Genomic DNA, 18,877 nt, shown 5'->3' on the forward strand with positions numbered 1-18,877 from the left:
TTCATTTAATAGAAGCATTGTGGCAAAATCAATAGGATTCTGTGTTCTCCTTGCTTGGTACATGTACTTAATTCATCAAGCATGTGATAGTGGGGTCAAGGGAGAATGAGGAGAAGACGATAATCAGCTCCACAGCTCATGAGAAGGGTGGGAGCATTTTTAACGTGCGGAGGGCTTATTTTCCAAAATGCTTTGCCTGTATTTTGTTACAGCAGATGGCAGAATGACGAAGCATGCGCAGATGTGGTGTAAAAAAATCAAGCAATGTAAGAATAATGAAACTTTTCCCTGGGAGAGTCTGCTATTCTCTGCCCCTGTAGATCTGTACAGTTTTGTGCAGATTTTCGGAGAGTTTAGCATTAACATTTCCATTAAATTGCATAACAAGAATCTGTGGCAGAAAAAAAATGTATCTATTACTTTTTTCTGGAATGTCTTAAATTCACAAGCTGGATAATTTTATTAAACATACATATATGTAACCAAAACATGAACAGTAAATGTTAATACTTTACATGAAGATCTCCAAATATAGATTTCTTCTTCATTTTGTTGGTGAGCTTTGAAGCTAGCAGCACCTGAAAGCCATATTTTCACTATAGAACTGAACTTTTGATGTCATGACCTCATATTTCTAGCCAGTTTGATCACATGGTCCCATTTTGCAGACGTTTACCATACAATTAGGTGAGAACATGAACAGCCTGCTCTAAATCATGCTTGAGAAGCAGCTGTGTGCATGGTGGTTCCATACGGAGCAAAAAGAGAAAGTGACAGAACTTTATACTGTCTTTTCACTCACCTTCCCAAATCTCTCAGTATCTCCCTTGAATTGCAAGCTGCTTAACCAAGGAGTGGGTAATCAAGAGTGGCTTCTTGTTTATCCAGGCGTTGAGACAGAAGATAAAACTTTGACTTAAGTACAATGGGTGCTCCTCAGATAATGTTTTTTGTCTGCCCAGAAGTGGGCCTTTCATGAACTTGAATTGTCCTGTAAAGCAGTGCTGTGACTGCAGAATGTTGTCTGCCCCTCTCTAAAACAGAGGGGCAGAGGATGCACCTTCCGAGGATGTTGCTACTATTTACTTGTGCCACAGAGAAACAAGAGAACAGTTGGATACTTGGATTATTTGTAAATCACATTCAGATCATTTGACAGAAAATGCTAATATGCTCAGGGAGGCTTCTAAGGAAGATGAGATTCTGCTTTTTTCTAAGTAAATATATTTCTATGGCAGGTGAGAAAAAAGCCACTGAAAAGACGGGGAGTCAGAACTCTGGGGTGGCAAAAATCTCACAGAGTTTTAGGAAGGTGGGGCTGAGGGACTATTAAGCTATAATCTCAGGTGAAAGACTCATTCCTGATATTACAAGGGTTAAATAAATGCCACCAGATCCTTTGAAATGCAGATTCAAAAGAAAAATGAATCTGTGTTAATTGAGGTCAATCCCCATGCTTTAACTAGGAATTAACTATGCTCAATGAATATAGAAGATAAGTCTTGCTCTTGGTTATCCTTGTGCTGCCCCTGTTGTCAGTATTTTTGACGACAAAGCTGTTGAGTGAGGGCAGAATTTGGCTAAATCCAATTTGAATGTGTAAGAGTTAGCCTAAGTTGAAAGCATTATCCACCATGTAAAAAAAGCTGAGGTTTTAACATTGGTGCCATAAAAATTGTTGAGTACTCCATTTAGTTCCCCGTATCTAAATTTTAAATGATATTTTAACTACTTAATATGACCAGAGCACATATATTTAGCAGCAAATGAAAAAGAAACTAAATAGAAGCATGTAGTAAAATACCACGTCTAGCACTCTAAAAAGGAATCAACAGGAATTATGTTCTCTGTATCTGAGAAAGGAATTCTAATACAAATATTAATTTTGCTTTATACATATTATTTTGTGTAATAAGCACCTCACTTACTGCTTGTAGACATTCACAGTGTGTAATCTGTGGATAATGGAGCAGAAATATGCCTCTAATCTTGCTGGGCAAAGTAAAAGTTGAGAAATCTCACATTTGTGTAGTAGATAAATTAAATGTGAGATTGACATATCCTGCTTCTCAGCTTCAGAGATAAAATACGTTTTAAAATATTGAATGGCAGTTTTGTCAAGTTATTACAAATACCTTCAGTCAGATTTACATGTAGCACAGCCCACTGCTCATATGGAACATGCTTGTTTATCTTTGTTTTTGCACACTGACTAAATGTGATTCCCATTAAGTTTGGAAGACAGAAATTTGCCCATTTCTACATTGCTGATAGAGTGTACATTATATTCCCAATGTATGAGACAAATTACAGGTCAGAACATGATTCCTGCATTTATGTTCCAAGGAAAAACTTCCAGGAAGGAAATTTTTCAGTTCTGCAAAAAGTGCTCAGCTACCACTGTTGCAATGTCTGTGCTGAGATACTACAAAAGCTTGTGTTTGAAGTCTTGAGAAGGCAGAACTCCTCAGACTGAAGAGCTAAAACTAGAAGAGGTGGAATGGGTGGCATAATAATCACTACATTGTTTCCTTAAAAATTAGACCCCTCAAACATTAGCCCTCATGATACTCCTGGTATCCGAATCTGACTCAGAGGCACAGATCAATAATCTTAGTAGTCTTGGCTTCTTGAGACTTGGCATCAAGATTTAGCAGTTGTCCTAGGAGAGGGTAAGGGTGAAGAAATGTCTTCTTCTGCCATAACTAGATAACAGCAAATATGCAAAAGAGAGTTCTTATGGGAACAGCCTTGTCTTAAACTCCCATGTTTTCTGGCTTGCTACATGCAGTTTTCTCACGGGGATATGAAGGCACTGGAAAACAGAAGTTAGACAGAAACAGGAAATTTCTTCAATAACTTTTTTCAGTGATCTATTTTCCTTTCAGCTTTCCTCTTACCATATTGCTGCCCTACTACAAAAATGTGTGGTAAAGTTTTCTGTTATGAATTCCACTGCAGGGAAAGAAAATAGCTGCAGTACTATGCCTGTATTCAGGAGGGTTACTTAGCAGTATCTGTGGTTTCTTCCTTTTTTTTCCTTATATGCCATGGAGACTGGTGTGGGTCAGTGGCACAAAATGTGTATTTCCTGTTCTCAGCACCCAGGCAAGGAGAGAGTGAAGTCAACTCCACCATCTCCAAGGTGGTGGAGACAGGTCCCTTGTATCTAACAGTGTAATTATGAGGAGAGGATTCGCACTGACATTTTGTAAATCAGCTTTAAGAAATATCAAGACACAACTGTAATGGCTTGGATCTAGGTCACAATAATTGAAAGACTAAAGAGGAAGGGAAATTTTTTTGCATTTTTGAACAGAATTTTCTATTTAACAGCTTCGGTTTTATCCAGAAAATCAGAAATAGCTAGTCCAAATAGTGGAACATGCTTAAGTCACCCATATAATTTTAGGGGGAACTGTCACACACAGAGCTAATAAATACGTAACTCTATTCTGATCTCATGAAGGTTTAATGTCTGACTTCAGTAGGATTAGTCCAAGTTCTTACTGACACAATAAAGCCTGGAATCATGCCTGTGACATTTTAAAGCAGGTGGTGAGCTCTGAATTCTCTCAGACTTTCATTTTCTGCATACCACGTAACTACTGCCTGTGGAGCTACATAATGAATACCAATATAATTATTTAATATTATAGATTACAGGAGCATTATACTATGCTGCAGAAGCTTTAAGCTACAACTGCTCTTCATGGAAAGAATCACTGTCAGAACTCAGGCTGATTCATTATAGCTCACCAAGTAAACTCATGGGCTTTCTGTGGCACAAGATAAATAGTCTCCCCTGAGAACCACTATATATATCAGTTAAGGATTTGTCTCATCCAAAATTGAATTTATTTCTTGCTTCAGACGTAACTTCACTGGGCTTTGTTTTGCTTGAAGAAATGTTAATTAAGAAATAAAAAGTAGACTTGCAATTACTGGCATTCAGAATTAATTCTGAAATCAAACTCAAGAAACACTAGTAAATTAAAACTAAATGTGTGCACAATACAAGATTGATGAAAATATGCTTGTTCAGAAACAAAACTGCTTCAGATAACAGCCATCTAAACCCAGATAAGACAAAGAATTTAGTCCTACCAAACAGAATTTTCCACCTGAGCTAGTTTATATTACCAAAACTTCCCCAAAACTTTCCCAAGCATTTTTCAGTATGTATATGTTGAGTACAATTAACATAAATTTTTGTACATTGCAAACGCTCCAGGACTGCAGTCTAAAATAAACTGAAATGATTCATTCTGTGTAAGCATCACAGAATTAATAGACTTCATTAGCCCTCAGTCATTAGAAACTGATGTATACATCTTGAGTGTGGACTTGGAAAACTTCTTTGAGACATCTTTCCTTTGCTTCTCTTTCATAAATTCTTCATGAATGGTAAAGCTTTTAGAAATCCAAAACATAATCTGATGCATCTTCTGTCAGACCTAAGATCATGATTCACTTAAGTGTTTACCTAACACTCCATTGCTTCCAACAACAACCTACCCTGTGGATACAGTATTGCAGGCAGTGCAGTGTAGAACTACAGCTCAGTAGTCATGAATATTGCAAATTGCACAGAAGTTGACACCAAGAGATTCAGTGGAATGCCAAAACTGAAGTTTGATAAGAATAACAAGAACAAGAGAGAGAAGCAGAAGATGAGAAAAATCCAAATTTTGGTAAACTTAAAAATCAGGTAGCCTTTGATAAACTAATGGTCCATATTTTTTTTTCTCACATAGTCTATCCCTCTCTTGATATTGCTTTATAAAATCCATTCTCTTCCTGTGAAAGCAAAATATAATAGCTTGTGCTGAAATTCTACTGCCAGGGGTATTTTCTTGCTTCAAACATGTAGTATGTCTCTGCCTATAATCAGGGTAACCACTCCTAAAAAATTCCTCTCTTAAATCTGTAATGCCACTGCCCATCTGGCTGTGGGAGTGGCTTATAGATTTATTCTTCAAAAAACTACAAAGTAGGGATTTACTGAGAGCTAGTTCCATGATTCGGCTGCGTTGAAGGGGATTTGGTTCACTCAGCCTGCTTACCTTGGTTCTTGTCCGAGATAGACAGCATTTAATCATATCTTCAATTTTAAAAAGAAGAATAGCTGTCTTGGTAAATTGGTAAGATTAACTCTATGATTAAAGCTAAGCACATGCTGAAGTGGACCAGGACAATAATAAGTTTTCAGATTATATGATTGGAAATAATAGTGATTCGGAAAAAAAAGAAGACAACAAAACAGCAGAACAAGAATTTGAGCAACCCTTGTAGTTCCCATCTCATAAATATTGGTTAAAATATCTGGAGGGAAAAAATAAAAGCAAAACACGTGACCTGTAAACATTTAAGACCTAATCCAAGATTCAAGGAAATTTGTTAAAAAGCTCCATAAATTTCCAGTTGATCCTGGATCATGTGCTTAACAATTGAAACATTATCAGTAAAATGCCATAAATGTATAGGATAAAAGACAAAAAAGGGAACATATTAAAAAAAAACTAACTTTTTCTTTGGTTTAAACAAAGGATAGAATTAGCAAATAAAGTAATATCTAGAGTGCAGTAAAACATGTATTTGGTAGTAATTTAAGAATTCTTACTTGAAAACAATATTCAAAAAGACTTGGATATGAAAGCAGTCACCTGGACTGGGAGCTGGTTGTATGAATAACATGCAAAGATAACTAGAAATGTGATGAACCAAGGGGAAGAAGCCATTCAGTGGGTAAATGCAGAAACAACTGTAGATCTGAGGTAAAATTATCAGGACCACCTCAGTGGTTAAGATGCTTATATTCTGTTTGAAGGCAAATTGGCTACCTTCCATCAGATGAGATGTTTGGCACCAGTTCCCTCTAAAAGTTGCTGAGGAAAGAGAGGAGAAAGTGGTTTGGGTAATTATTTGAGATGATTTCTTTGCTTATTGACTCTTTATTCATTCAGGTGCTTAGAAGGCTGCTACAGCTGCAGATGAATATTCAAGTGATATGCATAAATAAACTTCCCTGCATTTTCTCTGAATTTACTCCCCTACATTCATATGCAGTATCCAAGACTTAAGCAAGTTGCTAAAATGAGATCCTATGCCTTTCTGAGTCCTTGGTAGATGGCTCCAGCAGGTTATAGAAGCTTTAAAGCAGACATGGAAAGATGAGAGATTTCTCCAGCATGAGATAGTGTAGCTAGAGTTTAGACCAAAAGCATCTTTGGTATAAAAATCACATTTTTGCCCTCTCATACCGTTTTGTTGAATGTCGATAGTCTACAAAAGAGAAGGATCAAAGTATCATCCACTGACAAATGGAGTGAATCATATGTGAAAACACATTCTAGTCTCCTGCTTTTCCATTTCTCTTCGTAGCTGTGCTCAATACTGCCCTAAACTTGGAGTCCAAAAAGTTTATTGTTTCCTCTATTAGAAGGAATTGCTACTATAAGTTGGATGACAGAGAGTAGGACTTACATTCATAGCTTGGTCATTCCAGTTCACATTCATGAGCATATTTCATCAAGGTGCCTGAGCGCCTCTGGGGACAACATGGATGCATTACTTCTGGAGGGAAATAGGTCATGACCAAAACAGCCTGGCAAAGGATTATATAAGTCGTGCAATGTGATTGTTGCCCTCATCCCACATGCCAGTTTCACATATACAAGAGATGTCTTCCAAAGGTGATAAACTAAACACAGTGGTCCTTAAGACTAGATCCACTCCTACCACCAACAAGGGAATCCTGGGTGCTAGAAACAAGCACTGGTGTGCCACCACTGTTATTAACAGCTGATGGCAGCCTCCTGTCTTGCTGGCAGTGAGTGCTATACAGGTGATCTGTGCAGACTTCATTCTGTGTTTAGTTCTTGGTCAGCCACAGTTCTTGAAGCTGCTGAAAGGGGAATATACCACTTGCTTTTTAGGAGCATAAAAGCAAGTTCTTGTTGATGGCACACTTCAGAGTTCTCGTCAGGGCAAAATAAACTGGCAGAAACACTGCTTTCATGGTGGCAGGTGGAAGAAAGAGGCAAGGAAGTATTTCAAACACTGAACAAAGTATTTGGTCAGACCACGATAAGAGATCCTGGAAGTTTCATGGAGACTTATCAATAGAGGAGACAACCTCCTGGGAGAAATGAATGAATAAGCACTCACCCTCTTCTGTCTCACATGGCCTGACCAGTGCTCCAGTGACTAAAATTTCATGTGCTAATAATGAAAGTAATGGGGCTTTTTGCTTTCTGAGTCTCCTTAAGAGTTTTACTGTTGTTATGAATATCAGACAAACTGTCCAGGGTAGGACAGCTGTTGAGATCAGGAGAGTCTTGATTATGCTCTGAAATGACAAATTTGATTTTATGGAATAAAGTTATAGGAAATGGAACAAAAAGTCTTCTGCGCTATGGGACAAACAGCTAATGGCGCATACAGAGCAATTTGGGTGGTGGAAGACGGGAACTGGGCTATGTTTTTCACCCACGAGAGCGTTCATTTTGTTTATGCTAGTGCAACACTTCTAAGGATGTGGCATAACCCTGTTTGCAGATGCAGTATTGCATGTTGAAACTGAGATTATTAGCTCTGCATGTTGTGAGGCAACTGTAATTGTGATTCAGATTCAGAACCCTAGAATCAGCTCGAGGGATTCCTCTGGGTCTTTCCCAGATATCTTTGGTTTGACTCCTGGTTTCTAGGCCTTTTGGGGGAAAATGAAGCAGAGCAGGGTCGAAGCTCTTTCTATCTATTTTACAGGGAAAACTTAACAACAGTAGAGAAAAAAGCAAGATAGGTGCATGACACAGCTTGAGCCTCATTAACCAACTTTTTCAGCAGGACTAATTAGTCCATCTCCTAAGTAACTATGACGAATTGCTGCAAAGACATAACTGTGCTACTTCCCAAGTCAGCCTTGGGGTATCTCTGCATTGTGTCCTGCTGATAGGAAACTTGCCTTTCTGTCTCTGAGGGGGTTCCTCCTGCTCTCAGGTTGCTCCATGGTTCTTCCCTTTATCTTCCCACTGTTTCAATATCATCTAGAATGCCCAAAATATTTATTTTCATGATAAAACTGATAAAGCCTGCAACAGGATTAAAACTGAACTGTTTGCAATCTTTTGGGGATTATTTCCTTTGACTGCTGCTTCTTGTGGTCTGTTTGTCATCCATCCTTCATTTGTTTAACATTTGTCTGGATGATATTTGTTGCATCCAGTTCTTATGTTAGAGTATCTTTGAATATCAAAAATTTTATTGAATTCAAGTTATATAATATCTATAGAATTACCTTAATCAATTCTCATCTCATTGCAAAGTGAAATGAAATTTTGGTTCATGTTTTAAATTAAATTTCATAATAGCAAGGAATTTTTTTGTTTTGTTTTGTTTTTGTTTTTGTTTTTTTTAAGTAAGCCTTCCATTTCATTATCTGCTATGTATTCACTCTGAGCACAGGGGTGATCTCACGTGATGGTAACAGCACCCTATAGAGGCATTTATAAGATTATGCTAGAAATGGAAGAATAAGTAACATTAATTTCAAGTGACATCACCCAAATGTATTCTCTTTGAGATCATTCATTTACACAGTTTAACTTAGATGCACAAAATAAAAACTTTTGATAAAGTGAGTAAGCATTTAAAGCTTTGCCTCTACCATGGAAATTCTTTTGCAGTCTCAACAGCTGACTTGGAAATTTTCATGCAATGTTTTTCACTGCAGTAACCACTTGGCTGAAAGACAGCTTACTGCCTGAGAGCACCATGGAAGCTGAGGTAGGGATTATCCAGATTAATTTATTAATATGTCACTTACATGCAAATGACTCTAAAGAAAGGTAGCCAAAACCAGACTGAGGTGTATTCTTCAGTTGGCTGGAAATAGCTTGCATGGCGTAGGCTGGACATCCTGGCCATGTGGATGGATATACTCCATCACAGACATAGAAAGAGGGACAAAATGAGGATATATTCTTTTTCTACCAGTGTCACAAGCTCATTTGCAAATTGTTCTGCTTGCTTTCTGGCCTAATGTGAGCTGACATTAAAAGTAGGAATGACGTATGAGGAGTAAAGAGAATGAGCTTGCTGTAGGAGTTCTGAGGCACGGTCAGTGTCAAATGCTGAGAAAACATGAATCTGGACAATGAAGAAATGAGTTTTCCAATAAAATAGTGAATGTTATGACAGATTTTTACAAATACATATACATTTGTACACCTACTGATTCCCTTTTGTCCATGGTGCATCTTTTTTTTTACAGACCTCCTGATCTCTGCACTTTCAGAAAGCCTCCCAAGGTTTGGAAGACTTATAAGTAGTATAGGTCTACCTACAAATCCTAGCTAGGTAAAGGAAAGTGGTATGGACTGAGAAGCACGAGCCCAGAATTTTGACAGAAGTTCAGTGGAGACCTCTGGTGTTTTTAACAGGAGTGTCAGCTTGAAAAACAAAGTTAACTCTGTCAACACTGACCAAAAATGACAGAGGTCATGAGACAGTGTATGGAAAAGAAGGAAATATCAGGGAAAACAACTTTAAACAGTGAAAAGTCTGAGAGAAAAGGGAGGGCAGAAGAGAGAAAGAGAGGAAGAGTTAACTTTATCAGATATTTGGCAGGAGTAACAAAATTACTGTCCTCAAATGAAAGTGGGCAGTTCACAATAGAGATTAAAAACTAGGTACAAGAATTAGAATTATAATAGTTCAGTTGGAAGGGAACTTCAAAATCATCAAGTCCAGCCTGACTACTTCAAGGTTAACCAAAAGCTAAAATGAGTTATTAGAAGCACTATCCAAATACCTCTTCAACACTGACAAGCATGGGGCATCAATCACTTCACTGGGAAGCCTGTTCTAACAGCAAATAAATTTATGCTGCTGTCGAGTTTGAACCTTCCCTGGCCATCAGTGAACAAGGAACTGAGCCCAGCATCTCTCTACACTTCTTCTTAGGGAGCTGCAGAAAGCAATGAGGTTGTCACTCAACCACCTCTTCTTCAGAATGGACACCCCAAATGTCCTCAGCCTCTCCTCACAGGACACGCCCTCCAGCCCTGTTACAAGTTTGGTTTCCTTCCTCAGAATGCATTCAAAGACATTAACATCCTTTTTACATTGTGGAACCCAGAACTGCATACAATATTCAAGGAGAAGACACATCAATGCCAAACACAGTCACTGCTAACCTCCAATGCTATGAAGTATGTAGGTTGCTCCAAAAGTAATGTCTCCTGTTTATTTCCCTGAAAACTACAACAGAGACAATGAGAATAATAACACTATTTGATAGAGAAAATTCTCAGCTACAAAACACTGTTTTTCAGCACAGTCACCACCATTAGCTATGTTTTTTTGCTAATGATGAATAAGAATATGCATGCTATGCTCATAAAAATCTGTATGGCCATAAGGAATGTGGCTTCTCATTCACATTGCTGTTGCTACTGCTACTGCTGAAACACACCACCCACCACTTCATTGTGCTAACATCCACCATTCCATTGCCATAAACACTCAGCAAGTATTAATGATTGTCAATGGGTGCAATTTTTTCCACATAGAAGTTTCACACCTTTGCTTCATATACATTTATATTATTTATATGAGACGTCATTTTGTCAGACTGCCCCTCTGCTGCTATATTTTGTTGCATGGCAACAAAATTAAACAAAATACTGGCAGGAAGGTTCAACCTCTACTGCCATCCCATCAACATCCATCATGGGCCAAAATAACAAAATAGGAGGCATTACTTTCCGAGCAGCCTTCATATCTAAATCCATCTGCAAAGCCTCTCATCCCTTCAGGGAGTCAATAGCGCCTCCTAGTTTTGGATAATTGACAGTGACAATCAACCATTTTTTTTGCTGAGCAGGGGGCAGTATAAACTGACAAGAAGATTGACTAAGGTTAAGGGAAAGTTGGGACTAAGAATCTGAGGCCACCCACACAGTGGGAAAGCACTAATGAGAAAGACATTTTGCAAGTTAAAAATACAACCATTTCCTTAACACAGAGTTGTAAAATAACAGCTGTACAGCAAGGCAGAACAAAGTTTCTTCAGCGGTGAATGAAAGGTGTCTGAATGGAAAGACACCATCTGCTTTATGAGAAATAGGCTCTGCCAGGCCGTACGCCAGGACTTCTTCATGAAGAGAAAGGTCAGGCTGCATTCCACTGAAACAGCAGCACAGCTTTGTTCCATGGGCAAGCACAGCAATCTTCAAAGAAACGGTGAAATACTAGATGTTTTAAAAGGATTTCCCACTATACTGATGTTCCCATAACACTCAAGCCAAGGAGTAGAAAGGCAGCACATCAAAACACGTTCACATGTACTTGGAATCAGGCATCTCTTATACATCAGAGCATGCTTTTCTGCTGCCTTTAAAAGCAACGTTTCAATTGCAAGTCCATGGAAAAAAAAAAACTTCATACAGAACCTCAACATCAGGCAAGATGCTAAGAAGCAGTCATTGCCAATAGCGATTGAAAAACAAAACTCAGAGGTAGGAATGAATTCTCTGGTACTGACCCAGGTTTCAGCCAGGCCACTTCCATTGCTTTGAACGTATTTGACACTACAGTTTGGGATTGCTAAGACTGTAGTGGTCAACAAAATGTAGAGCATAGATGTGAAATATACTATGATCCAGACTAATTAGATAGTAATTGTGAGCACTTTTTGTTCAGAAGTACACCTGATGCAATGAAAGAAAGGTGTGGCTGTTGCAAGGAGTTTTTTTGTTAACTCAGTGGTCTGTCTGCTTGGGAATGAGATCTGAAGTACTACAGAAGAATCACAGGTCACAAGATGCAGTAGTCCTGCAAGATCAGGAGCTAACAATGCTTTGAGACTCCAAACTTTTTACCTTGAATCATCACATTTTGTAATAACATGGGACACAGTCTCTGATACAGTCTGTCTGTCTGCACTCTTCTTTCATCCAGCTCAGTGCTCCCTGCTATCACAGCTCCAACAACTTTCAGATTTTTCTTTCAAACAGTAGCACGTGACAAATACAAAATAATGTCAAATCTTGCATGTAGGTTTTCCAACCCCCCTGCATAAGTTGGAAGAATTCTGAAGCAGGCTAAGATGATTATCTTGCAGTGTAACAGCTGACTGCTTCATAACACAGTAGCTACTACTCACATACTACTCCCTAGGGTCAAGGTATTGGCATGTTGGAAAAGAACTGTAACTTGTTGAGTGTACTTATGAGCTTCCTGCTGACTAACAACATTCATTCACAAGAGTTCTCCATCTCCCAGAATAAGAAAACTGGCGGATGAGGCAAGAAGCCAACATGGCTGAGGTAGGATCTGCTCATCAGACTGATGGGAAAAAAAGGGAAAATACAATTAGTGGAAGCAGGGATGGGTGGCCTGGGAAGAATATAGGGTTGTTGTGAAGATGACAGATGTGAAGGGACAGAGTCAGAAAAGCCAAGGTGCAGATGGAATTGAAGTTGGTAAGGGATGTGAAAAAATAACAAGAAGGGATTTTTTAGATACATAGGGCAGAAAAGACAGGCAAATGAGAGTGTACCACCTCTGATAAATGAAAAAGGAGAGCTGACTTCTCCAGTCATGGAGATGGTTGAGTTACTTAACAAGTTCTTTGCCTCATTCTTCATGGCCAGTCAGGGTACTCATGCCTATTATGTCCCAGAATTTCTAATTAGGGGTCAGAGGAGCAAAATCCCTCCCAGTGTAAGAGCGGAGCAAGTCCAAGACCAGCAAATGAGGCTGAATGTGTACAAGTCTATTGGACCAAATAACATGCATCCCAGCGTTCTGAAGAAACTGACTGATATGGCTGCTCTCCATCACATTTGAAAAATCATGGCTGTCAGGCAAGTTTCCCAGTGACTTGAAAAAATTAGAAACATCACTCCCATCTTTAAGAAACAGGGAAAGGAAGACCCGAACAACTACAGGTCAGTGAGCCTCACTTCTGAGCCTGGGAAGATCATGGAGAAGATCATCCTGGAAGAGATGTTAAAGCACATGCAAGATGTGGAGGTGATCTGAGACAGCCAGAAAGGCTTCACCAAGATCAGACCACGCCTAAGCAATCTGGTGGCCTTCTATGATGGAATGACAGCATCAGTGGATAAAGGAAGCATAGCTGATGTCATCTACCTGGATTTGTGCAAGGTCTTTGACATGGCCCCACACCATATCCTTATCTCTAAATTGCAGAGAGATGGATTTGAAGGGCAGACTGTTCAGTGGATAAAGAATTGGCTGGATGGTTGTAGCCAGAGGGTTCTTGTCATTGGTTCTATGTTCAGGTGGAGGCTGGTCACAAGCAGTGTCTCCCAGAGATCCATCTTGGGACTGGTGCTCTTCAACATCTTTATCAATGACACAGACAGTGGGATTGAGCATACTCTCAGCAAGTTTGGTGATGACATCAAGTTGAGTGTTGGGGTTGACAGAATAAAAGGAAGAGACGCTATCCAGAGGGACCTGGACAGACTTGAAAAATGGGCCCATGAGAATCTAATGAGATTTAACAAGGCCAAGTGTAAGGTGTTGCACTTGAGTTGGGGCAATTCTAGATATGAGTACAGACTGAGAGAAGAACTCATTGAGAACAGCCCTCTAAAAAAGGACTTGGTGGCCTTGGTGGATGAAAAGCTGGACAAGAGCCAGCAGTGTGCACTTGCAGCCCAAAAGGCCAACAGTATCCTGAGCTGCATCAAAAGAGGGATTGCCAGCAGGGAGAGGGAGGTGATTGTTCCTCTCTACTCTGCCCTTGTGAGGCCCCACCTTGGGTATTGTGTCCAAGCCTGGTGCCCCCTCTAAAGGAAGGATGTGGAGCAGTTGGAGAGGGTCCAGAGAACAGCCACAAAGATAATCAAAGGGCTGGAGCATCTCTCCTATGACGAAAGGTTGAGGGTTTAGCCTGGAGAAAAGAAGGCTCTGGGGAGACCTCATTGTGGCCTTGAAGTGAGCTTACAAGCAGGAGGGGATTGACTTTTTATATGGTCTGATAGTGATAGAACAAGGGAGAATGGCTTTGAACTAAAAGAGGGGAGATTTAGGTTAGATGTTAGTGAGAAATTTTTTATTTGGAGGGTGGTGAGGATCTGGAACAGGTGCCCAGAGAAGTTGTGTATGCCCCATCTCTGGAGGCATTCAAGGGCAGGTTGGATGGGATCCTGGGCAGCCTGATCTAGTGGTGGGTGGCAACGATGCCCAAGGCAGGGGTGTTGGAACTAGATGATTTTTAAGGTCCCTTCCAAAATAAGGTATTCTATGATTCTATGATGCATGCAAAAAGCTTGTTAAATCCCTTCCTGTTTCATTAAACACTAATTTGTAGACAAGCCTGTAAGTTCTTTCTATTAAAAGTTCTGTTTGATGATGGAAATCAAGCTTCCAATTTTAGTTCCTAATCTTTGCAAATACTGTTCTTATTACATTGTTATTGCAATACTCTTATTATTCTAGTGTTACTCTATATTAGTCTTCAGAAACAAGTTCAAGACACTCCGTGACTTCCAGATTTTTGATTCACATAATATTATATTCTCAAAGGTAGAGGCCAGAATCTTTTCAGTGGTGTGACAGGACAAGGAGCGATGGCCAAAAACTGGAACATAAGAAGTTCCACACAAATACGCAGAAGAACTTCTTTACAGGGAGGGTGACAGAGGACTGGAACAGGCTGCCCAGAGAGGTTGTGGATTCTTCTTCTTCGGAGATATTCAAGACCCATGTGGATGCCCACCTTTGCGTCCTACTGTAGGGAACCTGCTTTAGCAGGTGGGTTGGACTAATGATCCCTAGAGGTCCTTTCTCATCCCAAGAATTCTGTGATTCTATGATTCACTGCTTATTTAGTGAATTAACACATGATACAGATCTCAGAATGACATCCATTGACATCTGCTTGAGATGCAGCACATCTTTTAGCTGCCCTGCCTCTTGTCACCCTCAGCTGTTACTTCTACGGTTTATTTTTAAATCCAAGAATACTGCAAAACAGTTAGAAGTCAGTAACATTTACTTATGCTGTAAAAAGGGCACCTGTCTTGCACTTGTTTTAAGTATTTACCATGGTGCATTTCAGCCAAATGTGACAGGGAAGCACTGAGCCTTACAGAGAAAAACAAAAAATACGACTTAAAATTGCAAGGGAAAGAGCCTGTGGAAGAGTATCTATTCAATGTAATCTGGCAATGTGCTGCATACTGGAACAGACCCTGTTCCTCACTACTAGCTAAAGAGAATTTTTCAAGGCTATGGACATTATTTTAGGACTAGTAAATCATGTATTACAGCATAAAAGAAAAGTCAGACTTACCACTGGATGAACCTTTTTCAATCACATGCGTGAGATGCAGGAAGAAGAGAGAGCTGTGGGAAAGCATAACACATACTAACCAGTTATGAGACAGAACAGGCACCAAGCAGTCAGGAGTTGCAAAATGGCTACAATAAGACTGGAGCAGTTTGGCTCTGTACAACTTAAAGGGCCAGATTTATATAACCACACCAGGGGAGATGCCTGTGTAAGAGCATAATTCTCCACTGGGAAAAGACAGGCCCCAGTCCTGGAAATTTTTACGCGTGTTCTTAACTCTAAGCATATGAGTATTCCTACTGACTACAGTCAGTGTATTCCTGTACAAACAATTAAGCATGTACATAAAGGTCTTGTAGGACTATATTTACTGAAACAGAAAATGTTACCGAGAAAGATATATTCTCTGACATGATGTTTGTTACAGCTTTATTGTAACAGGAGTGTGGTAAGGTCACAGTTACCTCCCCCCTCTAGTAGTGCCCCCCTCTGACTACTGTGTAGTGTTAGAAGACATTAGCAGTACAGAAAAAAAAATGTAGTTAAGAACTGCTCCACAAAAATCTCAATTTTTTTGCAACAAAAATTGCTTAATTAATCATTCTAATATTTCTAATTTATTCAACATAATGTCTGTAATAGGCCCCTGATCTCATTGAAGGAATTCAAGAGCACTTTGGACTGATCAAATTAAGTGAAAGTGACCTCATTTACTGATTTATAGCTCCCATCTGTTTTTCCCTTACTAATGAATCACAGACAAGCACTAAAAGGGTATCAGTACTTTTGAAAGGAGACCAGAGTCACAGCAATGACAGGGCACACGTATCTTTGTAGCAAGCCATTGGCAAAGTCATCTTATATACATCTATTCTCTGCTTCAGTTTTTTGCTCTTTATTAAACAAATTACAAAGTTTTTCTTACTTGCGGAATTCAGTGCCTTTCACACACACCTACACTCACACTGCTGCCTGTGCAGAAGGCTTCAAAGGACTGTCTATAATCCCTGCTGCCTGAGATCATCACAGCCTGGGTGCATAGGAAAGTTAGAGCCCGTAAAGCATGCCCAGTCCTTAGTACACTGCAAGGATACCCTTGACAATATGTTGGATATTTCCTTTTGGGAATAGCAGATATCATTAGTGGAAGGGTCATTAGGCTATTTCTGTGGTTATGCTGTTGGAATAGGCAACAAATTTAGAATCAGGCTTGCTCAGAACTGGCTGTTCTGTGCAGGAAGAAGGATGCAGCCATTGGCTTCTTAATGGGATTGATCTGCCTATATTAAATAATATAAATAGTTAAACAGTGATGAAATTTAATCCCTAATTTTTTTGCAATTTTTTCCCTACGATTAGAATTTGATCTTAGCACTTTCCCCAGTGCCATCATTTTATTTTTATCCTTAAGTTTACTGTGTACCCTCCTCAGGTACCCACAAACAGGAAATCAACTTTTTTAGTCTATTTGAGATACTTTACTTCATACAAACTTCATTATAAATTCCCATCACCAAATAAAATCCTGTATACACAATAACTCTGACTTGCAGAGAACACATAAAACACCCTTCTGTAATTCCCCCAGACATAAGAGGCTATGACTTTTTTAGATATCTTTGCACCAATGGAATTATTTTGTAAGTTTCATTTATTACAGTATATTTCAGGAAACATGGTGAATTTTCCTCTCTAATTGAAATGTCCTGACATGCTGTGACACAAATTGTGTTCTTACAACACTAACTTGTATTATTTCACAGTCGACTCAGTGAGGGTAATACCAGACTTCAGTTCCCTATACTCAGTCCCTGTAGTTTACACATCACTTTTTGTACAGCTGTGTGACTTGTAGCATTTTTTATATTGTACTATTAGCACGATTGATTACATGTTATTAGAGTGTCATGAAATGTTGCCAAAAGTAACTTAAAATTGGATTCTTAATGAAGATTTGGTCCTGAATTTGCTTTTTCTTATACTTGAGTAAGACCAGAGCAGCAGCTCTGAAGGCAGTGGGCATTGTCTCAAGGGTCAAACTATACACCAATGGAACAACTCTGAAGATATTGAACACGTAGGAATTGGAACCTGAATTTCGTGTTTAATATTACACAATGTAAACTCTACTAATGGATTAAGACTTCATGTATCCTGTAATCAATTAATTTGATTGAGGTTTATTGTCTCAAGGCTTTTTAATAATAGAAATTCAGAGGCAATCACTTAAAGGAGTTTCTTTTCACCTGCCACTGACACAAAAGTTCCTTATGAGGCTTTAATACAGGTAGGAAGAATTTGCCATACAGGGATAAGAAAATTAGACAGGAAATGTTTCAATGCTTATTTTACACATCTGGATGAGGTAGCAGATAAATAGGACTAAGGAACTTCAGAGAGTTTGAAGCCTTTTCCTTTCTGAGCCAGGCTGCTCCTTCCAGCTGCATACTCCTAAAAAATTAGGTATCAAAAGATTTATTAACTGGAGAGAGGGACAGTTTTAAAATATTTTTCTTCACTGATTTAACTTGAAGCAATTCAGAGAGTGTGTGACCCTGGATATGAAGACAGAATAATATTCTTCCATGACAGAACTATGCCTTGATAAAGCAAATCACTTTAAGCTATAGCTTGCTATGGAGTTTGATTAAATTGTTTAAAAGCTCAATTTGTGCTTCCTTGAATACATGTAGATGCAAGAATTTGGTTAAGTAAACATATCAAGTTTTTCCAGTATAAGAGTGTAAGAATTCGTATTTTGCTTTATCAAATGCTACCACATCCTGTATTAGATGTTTATGCTACACATATATGCTCATGTCTGGTGTACATCTTTCAGCAGACAAGGATAGATCAGTCAGTGCTATATACAAAAACAAAAGTGCTATTTAGCATCCATTTGGTGGTTGTGTGAAATTACTCTTCACTATCATAATTTCCACAGACGAAAAAGATTTCTTGAACATGTTTGGCTGAAATGTATGATGGTAATAAAGGAGATAAAGTTGACAGCAGAAATCTAAAATATTTGCAAAATAAATAGTGAATAATCAAAAGAAGCAGCTCTGATGGGGGAAAAAAGAGACTAGAAAAGATTTCCTCTCTAGTGAAGACAATAGACACTTGCTTAAGAAAGCAGAGCAGAGTAGGCAGCAGCAGGTTAAATTTTTCCAGTGATTCACACAGAATTGGGACACAGAGTTTTCTTTGGCAAATAAACCATCTACAAGAGCCAAATGTCTTCAGAAAGAGCTTATCCTCTGGTAGCTGTCTTTTGCTTAAACTCTCTAAAGAAGCATCTGTAAAGCACTGTGACGCATGAAGCCATTCCAAATGAAATCAGCTAGATAAGGAAACGCCAATTCTGGTTTAGATGCTTGTTCTAACAAACTTAGTAATTAAAAGCTCTGTGGAGAAGAAACCTTAGGCTGCCTGCTGTGCAGCAGAAGGTGAGGTTCTTATACAGAGGCCAAATAGTTTAGCAATAACTCAGCCAAGATGCAAAGACAGAAGGGAAAATCCTGCTCTTATATCTGCAGGGCT

At 39.0% G+C, this 18,877-nt stretch overlaps 1 long non-coding RNA gene across 1 annotated transcript; it reads right to left on the reverse strand.

The window, feature by feature from the left end:
• On the reverse strand, positions 395-16,027 carry LOC110397360. Its single transcript, XR_002437730.1, has 2 exons — positions 15,335-16,027; positions 395-2,815 (listed from the first exon to the last, which is right to left on the reverse strand). It is a non-coding gene; the product is annotated as an uncharacterized LOC110397360 (long non-coding RNA).

The sequence above is a fragment of the Numida meleagris genome, chromosome 1 (assembly GCF_002078875.1).
Source record: "Numida meleagris isolate 19003 breed g44 Domestic line chromosome 1, NumMel1.0, whole genome shotgun sequence".
In the NCBI taxonomy this organism is placed as follows: domain Eukaryota; kingdom Metazoa; phylum Chordata; class Aves; order Galliformes; family Numididae; genus Numida; species Numida meleagris.